This window comes from Tursiops truncatus, chromosome 10, assembly GCF_011762595.2.
Source record: "Tursiops truncatus isolate mTurTru1 chromosome 10, mTurTru1.mat.Y, whole genome shotgun sequence".
Taxonomy (NCBI): Eukaryota; Metazoa; Chordata; class Mammalia; order Artiodactyla; family Delphinidae; genus Tursiops; species Tursiops truncatus.
In genome coordinates, this window is record NC_047043.1 from 3,312,727 (window position 1) to 3,323,819 (window position 11,093).

The following is an 11,093-nucleotide window of genomic DNA, read 5'->3' on the forward strand; positions in this document are numbered from 1 at the left end:
AAACGGCACGTTTCAAGTGTACGACTTGATACGTTTTCACACCAGCTTTGGTTTGTTGTTTTTCTTTTAGATTCCACAAATAAGTGAGATCATACAGTATTCGTCTTTCTCTGACATATTTCCCTTAGCATGTACGCCGGGGACATCATCACCTTAATCAACTGTGACCGTCTCCATCACCGTAAAGTTTCCTCGAGCCTCCTTGTAACCCACCCTCCTGCCCCTCCCCACCCTACCTCTCCCCCAGAAGCCACCGATGCGCTTTTTATCACAAATAAGATTTGCAACCACGTCTCATACCACTTCCGAGCCCAGCGGGCAAATACGTACTTTCTCTTTGTAGGTTGGGCCTTGCGTGGCGTGTTTAAAATTCTCAATTCCCGGAGAGCGACAGAAACAAGAGAGAGATGCAGGTGAAAGGCTGGTGCGGGGCCACCTGCCGGGAGTCTCCCCCAGAACAGCCCTACCTGCAGGCCAGCCCGACCAGCCTCTGCCCACGTGGCGGCAACCCTCCCCTCCTTTCCCGGCAGGCTCCCGGCCGCGTGGGGCTCCCGGCCGGTTCTGGCACCCAAACAACCAACCGCAGCAAGAGGACGCTAGGAGCCGCCGCTGCAACCTGCCTCTCGCTCCTGCATCACTTAGCTGCTAACAGGATGTCCATTCCCTTCTCCCCCGGAGCTTCAATCCCGTCCGCTCTGCCCCTCCGCTTGCTAGACCTTTTCCTCCATCTGCCCCCATTACTGCACCAAGTCCGTCTGGCCCGAGGCGCAGCAAGGCAAGACGCTGAGGCGCCGAGGCCTGCAGCAAAGCGAGGAGTCACTCACACAGCAGCCGAGCGAGGACGCCGCAGGACAAACCTCAAACGCGCCTCCCGAAAGGCTAGCGGCTGGGGTATTTATGGGATGCGGAATAAAGAAGCCCGGGCGGTAGAGGGCGGGGAGCGTGGGGAAAGGTGATTGGAAAAAGCTGCGGAACCGAGGTTCTGCGCAGGCGTAACTAAGCTCCAGGCCTCTGCACGTTCAAGAGGTCCGAGCGGACACTCGCGCATGCCCACGTGGAGGGCCGGTGGTCCCATCCAGCCTTAACCAGCTGAGCTCAAACTAGACACAGGTGACTCCAAGATTCTGGAAAACAACTCAGGCCAACATCGTTTTTTTTTAGGCTACGTGCTGCGTGGAGAACACGCAAGTCTTCAAGCGACCTTGATTAGCAACGGCGGCAGGTGAAATGGGTTTGACTCATTACCCGCGGTTTCACGCCTTTCCCAGTCCACACGGCCCCTGGAGCTCCAGGTCAGCGTAAACAGATTCTTCTCCACCCTCAATCTGTTTGCACAAGGATGTCTCTGGCTTGGCTCTGTCCCGAGGACATCACGCCTGTTCCCACCGGCACCCCACGCTTGCAGCATGCAGGTGGGGCCGGGAACGGGTACCGCCTGGCTCTCTCCCTGCTGTACCCAGGCCCATCCCCTCCAATGCAGGAAGGCTGTCCGGACGTGTGGTGGCCGTGGAAATGGTCCAGCATATGGTTCGTGCCCGGGTTTGGCCTAATGATGAGGAACATAGTGTTTTCCCGCAAAATAAGAAATTACACCTGTGAAAGGCCTAGTTCGCTTCTGACACAAATAAGCAACAGAGCGTTACAGCTCTTTTAGAAGATGTCAAGCAGGTTTCCTGGTCCACACTGGGAAACCCAAGGGGGAAAAAGAAAAGCATCAGAAAAGTATGGGCTTCCCTGGTGGTGCAGATGGTTGAGTGTCCGCCTGCCGATGCAGGGGACACGGGTTCATGCCCCGGTCCGGGAAGATCCCACATGCCGCAGAGTGGCTGGGCCCGTGAGCCATGGCCACTGAGCCTGCGCGTCCGGAGCCTGTGCTCCGCAACGGGAGAGGCCACAACAGTGAGAGGCCCGTGTACCACACACACAAAATATATATATATATATATATATATATGAACTTAAAACATAGGCAGAAGACCTGAGTAGACATTTTTCCAACACATACAGATGACCAACAGGCACATAAAATGCTCAATATTGTCAATCAGAAAAATGCAAATCAAAACCATAATGAGCTATCTCACACCTGTCAGAATGGCTATCATCAAAAAGACCATTAAGGGATTTCCCTGGCAGTCCAGTGGTTAAGACTCCACACTTCCACTGCAGAGGGCACAATCCTTGGTCAGGGAACTAAGATCTCATATGCCGCGTGGCACAACCAAAAATAAAAAAAGACTAATAACAAATGTTGGTGAAGATGTGGAAAAAGGGAACCCTGGTACACTGCTGGTGGGAATGTAAATTGGTACAGCCACCACAGAAAAAAGTATGGAGGTTCCTCAAATAACTAAAAATAGAACCACCATATGATCTAGCAATTCCACTCCTGGGTATAGATCCAAAGAAAATGAAAACACTAACTGGAAAAGACACATGCACTCCAATGTTCACAGCAGTATTGTTTATAATAGCCAAGATATGAAAGCAACTTAAGTGTCCATCAGCAGATGAATGGATAAACATGTGGTAGCAGCATATAATGGAATACTACTCAGCCATAAAAAGAATGAAATTTTGCCATTTGCAACAACTTGGAGGTCATTATGCTTAGTGAAATAAGACAGAAAGACAAATGCTATAGGATATCACTTATATGTGGAATCTAAAAAATAAAACAAATTAGTTAATATAACAAAAGAAACAAACTCACACATGTAGAGAACTAGTGGTTACCAGTGGGAAGAGGGGCAAGATAGGGGTAGGGGATTAAGAGGCACAAACTCTGTATAAAATAAACTACAAGGATATATTGTACAGTGCAGGGAATATAGCCAATATTTTATAATAACTATAAGTGAAGTTATTTAAAGGTTTAAAATTTGTGAATAACTATGTCATATACATGAAACTTATATAATACTGTAAATCAACTATACCTCAATTTAAGAAATGAAAATAAAATATCACCCCTCGGGGCTTCCCTGGTGGCACCGTGGTTAAGAATCCACCTGCCAATGCAGGGGACACGGGTTCGAGCCCTGGTCCGGCAAGATCCCACATGCCATGAAGGAACTAAGCCCATGTGCCACAACTACTGAGCCTGCGCTCTAGAGCCCATGAGCCACAACTACTGAGCCCACGTGCCTAGAGCCCGTGCTCCACAAGAGAAGCCACTGCTGCTGGGAAAACTGGACAGGTACATGTAAAAGTATGAGATTAGATCACTCCCTAACACCATACACAAAAATAAGCTCAAAATGGATTAAAGACCTAAATGTAAGGCCAGAAACTATCAAACTCTTAGAGGAAAACATAGGCAGAACACTCTATGACATAAATCACAGCAAGGTCCTTTCTGACCCACCTCCTAGAGTAATGGAAATAAAAACAAAAACAAACAAATGGGACCTAACGAAACTTCAAAGCTTTTGCACAGCAAAGGAAACCATAAACAAGACCAAAAGACAACCCTCAGAATGGGAGAAAATATTTGCAAATGAAGCAACCGACAAAGGACTAATCTCCAAAATTTACAAGCAGCTCATGCAGCTCAATATCAAAAAAACAAACAACCCAATCCAAAAATGGGCAGAAGACCTAAACACATTTCTCCAAAGAAGATATACAGACTGCCAACAAACACATGAAAGAATGCTCAACATCACTAATCATTAGAGAAATGCAAATCAAAACTACAATGAGATATCACCTCACACCAGTCAGAATGGCCATCATCAAAAAATCTAGAAACAATAAATGCTGGAGAGGCTGTGGAGAAAAGGGAACACTCTTGTACTGCTGGTGGGAGTGTGAATTGGTTCAGTCACTATGGAGAACAGTATGGAGGTTCCTTAAAAAACTACAAATAGAACTACCATATGACCCAGCAATCCCACTACTGGGCATATACCCTGAGAAAACCAAAATTCAAAGAGTCAGGTACCAAAATGTTCATTGCAGCTCTATTTACAATAGCCCGGAGATGGAAACAACCTAAGTGCCCATCATCAGATGAATGGATAAAGAACATGTGGCACATATATACAATGGAATATTACTCAGCCATAAAAAGAAACGAAATTGAGCTATTTGTAATGAGGTGGATAGACCTAGAGTCTGTCATACAGAGTGAAGTCAGTCAGAAAGAAAAAGACAAATACCGTATGCTAACACATATATATGGAATTTAAGAAAAAAAATGTCATGAAGTACCTAGGGGTAAGGCAGGAATAAAGACACAGACCTCCTAGAGAACGGACTTGAGGTTATGGGGAGGGGGAAGGGTGAGCTGTGACAGGGCGAGAGAGAGTCATGGACATATACACACTAACAAACGTAGTAAGGTAGATAGCTAGTGGGAAGCAGCCGCATGGCACAGGGATATTGGCTCGGTGCTTTGTGACAGCCTGGAGGGGTGGGATAGGGAGGGTGGGAGGGAGGGAGACGCAAGAGGGAAGACATATGGGAACATATGTTTATGTATGACTGATTCACTTTGTTATAAAGCAGAAACTAACACACCATTGTAAAGCAATTATACCCCAATAAAGATGTTAAAAAAAAAAAGAAGCCACTGCAATGAGAAGCCCACGCACCGTGACAAAGAGTAGCCCCCGCTTGTCACAATTAGAGGAAGACCACACACAGAAACAAAGACCCAACACAGCCAAAAAAAAAAAATTAATTTTTGAAAAAATCACCCCTCTATAAAAAAAAATAAACAGCTTCACTGCTTGGCAACAGAGGAAGGGCTGGCAACATTCCAGAAAACTCCCTGTCCTCCAGGGAACATTATGATGGTGTCTCTGAAGATGCAGACAAATATCTGCTTGGTAAAAATGGCAGTGGATGATTTGAACATTGGTTTAAAAGTTACTTTTTGCTGTGATTGAAAGACTAACATTTTCTAAAAGTTGACTTTATGATCTTAGAGCCATATTATGTCCTTAGGTGACTTTTTTTTTAACAAATGCCTGTACTAAACAAAGGCTAAGGTCTAATGAGTTTTAACATTAATTCCTATTTCCCTAAATTTTATGTCATATTCTAAAACTGAACTTAAAAGGATTGAAGTCATACAAACTATGTCCTTCAACCACAATGGAATGAAATTAGATACCAGTAACAAATTTAGCAAAGTAAAATATATGAGGACATTAAAAGATTAAATTCCTAAAGAATAAACTTTTACAAGAGAAATTAGAAAATATTCAGAGATAAATGAAAGTGAAAAACATATTCAATAAATTATATAACACCTGTTAAAAAGTAAACAGATATTAAGTCAATAACATTACACCTTAAACTAGAAAAAAGAGCATACTAAACCCATAGGAAGCAGAAGGAAGGAAATGAAAAAAAGATTAGAGCAGAAATAAGTAAAATGGAGAATATAAAAATAGTAGAGCAAAATCAAGGAAACCAAATGTTAGTTCTTAGAAAAATTAGACTGATTAAGGAAAAAATACTCAAATTACTAATAGCAGGAGAGAGAAAACAGTACTACCTAACTTACAGAAATAAAAAGAACATAAGGCAGCACTATGAGCAATTGTATGCCAACAAACTAGATAAGTGACATGAGACGGGCTAATTCCTAGAAAGAAACAAACTACTGAAACTGACTCAAGCAATAGACAACTTGAATACACCTATAACAAGTAAAGAGACTGAGTCAGTAATCAAAAACTTCCCACAAAGAAAAGCCCTGGACCAAATGGCTCCACTCATGAATTCTATCAAACACTTAAGGAGGAATCAGTACCACATTCACAGAAAGACAGACAAAATGAAAAGGCAGAGACTTATGGACCAGAAGAAGGAACAAGATAAAACCCCAGAAAACCTAATGAAGTGGAGATAGGCAACCTTCCAGAAAAAGAACTCAGAATAATGATAGTGAAGATGAGCCAGGAGCTCGGAAAAAGAATGGAGGCAAAGATCAAGAAGTTGCAAGAAGTTTAACAAAGACCAAGAAGAATTAAAGAACAAACAGATGAACAATACAATAACTGAAATGGAAACTACACTAGAACGAATCAATAGCAGAATAACTGAGGCAGAAGAACAGATAAGTGACCTGGAAGACAGAATGGTGGAATTTACTGCTGCGGAACAGACTAAAGTAAAAAGAATGAAAAGAAATGAAGACAGACTAAGAGACCTCTAGGACAACATTAAACGCAACAACATTCATATTATAGGGGTCCCAGAAGGAGAAGAGAGAGAAAGAACCCGAGAAAATATATGAAGAGATTATAGTTGAAAACTTCCCTAACATGGGAAAGGAAATAGCCACCCAGGTCCAAGAAGCGCAGAGAGTCCCATACAGGATAAACCCAAGGAGAAATACGCCGAGACACATAGTAATCAAACTGGCAAAAATTAAAGAAAGAAAAATTATTGAAAGCAGCAAGGGAAAAATGACAAATAACATACAAGGGAACTCCCATAAGGTTAAACAGCTGATTTCTCAGCAGAAACTCTACAAGCCAGAAGGGAGTGGCATGATAATACTTAAAGTGATGAAAGGGAAGAACCTACAACCAAGATTACTCTACCCAGCAAGGATCTCATTTAGATTCGATGGAGAAATCAAAAGCTTCACAGACAAGCAAAAGCTAAGAGAATTCAGCACCACCAAACCAGCTCTACAACAAATTTAAAGGAACCTCTCTAAGTAGGAAACACAAGAGAAGAAAAGGACCTACAGAAACAAACGCAAAACAATTAAGAAAATGGCCATAAGAACATACCTATCAATAATTACCTTAAACGTGAATGCATTAAATGCTCCAACCAAAAGACACAGGCTTGTTGAATGGATACAAAAACAAGACCCATATATATGCTGACTACAAGAGACCCACTTCAGACCTAGGGACACATACAGACTGAAAGTGAGGGGATGGAAAGATATTCCATGCAAATGGAAATCAAAAGAAAGCTGGAGTAGCTATACTCATATCAGATAAAATAGACTTTCCAATAAAGAATGTTACAAGAGACAAGGAAGAACACTACATAATGATCAAGGGATCAATCCAAGAAGAAGATATAACAATTATAAATATATATGCACCCAACATAGGAGCACCTCAATACATAAAGCAACTGCTAACAGCTATAAAAAAGGAAATTGACAGTGGCACAATAATAGTGGGGGACTTTAACACCTCACACCAATGGACAGATCATCCAAAATGAAAATAAATAAGGAAACAGAAGCTTTAAATGACACAATAGACCAGAGATTTAATTGATATTGATAGGACATTCCATTCAAAAACAGCAGATTACACTTTCTTCTCAAGTGCGCACGGAACATTCTCCAGGACAGATCACGTCTTGGGTGACAAATCAAGCCTCAGTAAATTTAAGAAAATTGAAATCATATCAAGCATCTTTTCTGACCACAATGCTATGAGATTAGAAATGAATTACAGGGAAAAAAATGTAAAAACCACAAACACATGGAGGCTAAACAACATGTTACTAAATAACCAAGAGATCACTGAAGAAATCAAAGAGGAAATCAAAAAATACCTAGAGACAAATGACAATGAAAACACGACAATCCAAAACCTATGGGATGCAGCAAAAGCAATTCTAAGAGGGAAGTTTATAGCTATACAAGCCTACCTCAAGAAACAAGAAAAATCTCAAGTAAACAATCTAACCTTACACCTAAAGGAACTAGAGAAAGAAGAACAAACAAAACCCAAGGTTAGCAGAAGCAAAGAAATCCTAAAGATCAGAGCAGAAATAAAAGAGAAAGAAAACAATAGCAAAGATCAATAAAACTAAAAGCTGGTTCTTTGAGAAGATAAACAAAATTGATAAACCATTAGCCAGACTCATCAAGAGGGAGAGGACTCAAATCAATAAAATTAGAAATGAAAAAGAAGTTACAACAGACACCACAGAATTTGTATTTGTAGAATTTGTATTTATAGAATTTGTATTTTGTATTTGTAGAATTGCATCCTAAGAGACTACTACAAGCATCTCTATGCCAATAAAATGGACAACCTAGAAGAAATGGACAAATTCTTAAAAGGTATAGCCTTCCCAGACTGAACCAGGAAGAAACGAAATATGAACAGACCAATCACAAGTAATGAAATTGAAACTGTGATTAAAAATCTTCCAAACACAAGTCCAGGACCAGATGGCTTCACAGGTGAATTCTATCAAACATTTAGAGAAGAGCTAATACCCATCCTTCTCAAACTCTTCAAAAAAATTGCAGAGGAAGGAACACTCCCAAATTCGTTCTATAAGGCCACCATCACCCTGATACCAAAGATAGTACAAAAAAAGAAATTTACAGACCAATATCAGTGATGAATATAGATGCAAAAATCCTCAACAAAATACTAGCAAACAAAATCCAACAACACATTAAAAGGATCATACACCACGATCGAGTGGGATTTATCCCAGGGATGCAAGGATTCTTCAACATACACAAATCAATGTGATACCCCATATTAACAAATTGAAGAATAAAAACCATATGATCATCTTAACAGATGCAGAAAAAGCTTTTGACAAAATTCAACACCCATTTATGATAAAAAAAAAAAAACTCTCCAGAAAGTGGGCATAGAGGGAACCTACCTCAACATAATAAAGGCCATATATGACAAACCCACAGCAAACATCATTCTCAATGGTGAAAAACTGAATGCATTTCCTCTAAGATCAGGAACAAGACAAGGATATCCACTCTCACCACTGTCATTCAACATAGTTTTGGAAGTCCTAGCCATGGCAATCAGAGAAAAAGAGAAGTAAAAGGAATACAAATTGGAAAAGAAGAAGTAAAATTGTCATTGTCTGCAGATGACATGATACTACACATAGAGAATCCTAAAGATGCTACCAGAAAACCACTAGAGCTAATCAATGAATTTGGTAAAGTAGCAGGATACAAAATTAATGCACAGAGATCTCTTGCATTCCTGTACACTAATGATGAAAAATATGATAGAGAAATTATGGAAACACTCCCATTTACCATTGCAACAAAAAGAATAAAATACCTAGGAATAAACCTACCTAAGGAGACAAAAGACCTGTATGCAGAAAACTGTAAGACACTGATGAAAGAAATTAAAGATGATACCAACAGGGGACCTTGAAGATGGCGGAAGAGTAAGACGCGGAGATCACCTTCCTCCCCACAGATACACCAGAAACACATCTACACATGGAACAACTCCTACATTACACCTACTGAAGGCTGGCAGAAGACCTCAGACCTCCCAAAAGGCAAGAAACTCCCCACATACCTGGGTAGGGCAAAAGAAAAAAAGAAAAAACAGAGAAGAATAGGGACGGCACCTGCACCAGTGGGAGGGAGCTGTGAAGGAGGAAGTTTCCACACACTAGGAAGCCCCTTTGCGGGCGGAGACTGCAGGAGGCGGAGGGGGGAGCTTCGGCGCCGCGGAGGAGAGCACAGCATCGGGTGCGGAAGGCAAAGCGGGGAGATTCCCGCGCAGAGGATCGGTGCCGACCGGCACTCACCAGCCGCAGAGACTTGTCTGCTCACCCGCCGGGGCGGGCGGGGCTGCGAGCTGAGGCTCGGGCTTCGGTCGGAGCGCAGGGAGAGGACTGGGGTTGGCGGCTTGAACATAGCCTGAAGGGGTTAGTGCGCCACGGCTGGCCGGGAGGGAGTCCGGGGAAAAGTCTGGACCTGCCGAAGAGGCAAGAGACTTTTTCTTCCCTCGTTGTTTCCTGGTGCGTGAGGAGAGGGGTTTAAGAACGCTGCTTGAGGGAACTCCGGAGACGGGCGCGAGCCGCGGCTAAAAGCGCGGACCCCAGAGACGGGCGGGAGACGCTAAGACTGCTGCTGCCGCCACCGAGGGGCCTGTGTGCGAGCACAGGTCACCCTCCACACCCCCTTCCCCGGAGCCTGTGCAGCCCGCCACTGCCAGGGTCCCGGGATCCAGGGACAACTTCCCGGGGAGAACGCACGGCGCGCCTCAGGCTGGTGCAACGTCACGCCGGCCTCTGCCGCCGCAGGCCCGCCCCCGCACTCCGTGCCCCTCCCTCCCCCGGCCTGAGTGAGCCAGAGCCCCCGAATCAGCCGCTCCTTTAACCCCGTCCTGTCTGAGCGAAGAACAGACGCCCTCCGGCGACCTACACGCAGAGGCGGGGCCCAATCCAAAGCTGAACCCCCAGAACTGTGCGAACAAAGAAGTGAAAGGGAAATCTCTCCCAGCAGCCTCAGGAGCAGCGGATTAATGCTCCACAATCAACTTGATGCACCTGCATCTGTGGAATACCTTAACAGACAACGAATCATCCCAAATTAAGGAAGTGGACTTTGGGAGCAAGATCTATGATTTTTCTCCCTATTCCTCTTTTTGTGAATGTGTATGCTTCTGTGTGAGATCTTGTCTGTATAGTCTTGCTTCCACCATTTGTCCTAGGGTTCTATCCATCCACGGTTTTTTTTAATTTTTTTCTTAATAATCAATTTTAATTTTAATAACGTTATTATACTTTACCTTCGTTCTTTCTTTCTTTCTTTCCTTCCTTCCCCTCCTTTAGACAACGAATCATCCCAAATTGAGGAGGTGGGGCTCTGACAGCAAGATTTATGATTTTTCCCCATTTACCTTTTAGTGAGGGTGTATGTGTATGCTTCTGTGTAAGATTTTGTCTGTATAGCTTTGCTTCCAGCATTTGTCCTAAGGTTCTATCCGACCCTTTTTTTTCTAAATAAGAATTTTTTAATTCAATAACTTTATTATACTTTATTTTTACTGTATCTTCTTTCTTTTTTCCTTTTTTCCCTCCTTCCTTCCTTCCTCCCTCATTTCTTTCCTTCTTGCCTTCTTTCTTTCTTCCTTCTTTCCTTCCCTCCTTTCCTTCTTTCTTTCCTCATACTTCTACTAATTCCCTCTACTTTTTCTCCCTTTTATTCTGAGCCGTGTGGATGAAAAGCTCTTGGTGCTCCAGCCAGGAGTCAGGGCTCTGCCTCTGAGGCGGGAGAGCCAACTTCAGGACACTGGTCAACAAGAGACCTCCCAGCTCCACATAATATAAAACGGCGAAAATCTCCCAGAGACCTCCATCTT

General features: G+C 43.0%; 1 non-coding gene across 1 annotated transcript; it reads left to right on the forward strand.

Annotated features, from left to right (window-relative positions):
- Positions 1-1,634: 1,634 nt before the first annotated feature.
- On the forward strand, positions 1,635-1,696 carry LOC117314006 (U7 small nuclear RNA). Its single transcript, XR_004528697.1, has one exon. It is a non-coding gene; the product is annotated as a U7 small nuclear RNA (small nuclear RNA).
- The last annotated feature ends 9,397 nt before the right edge of the window (positions 1,697-11,093 follow it).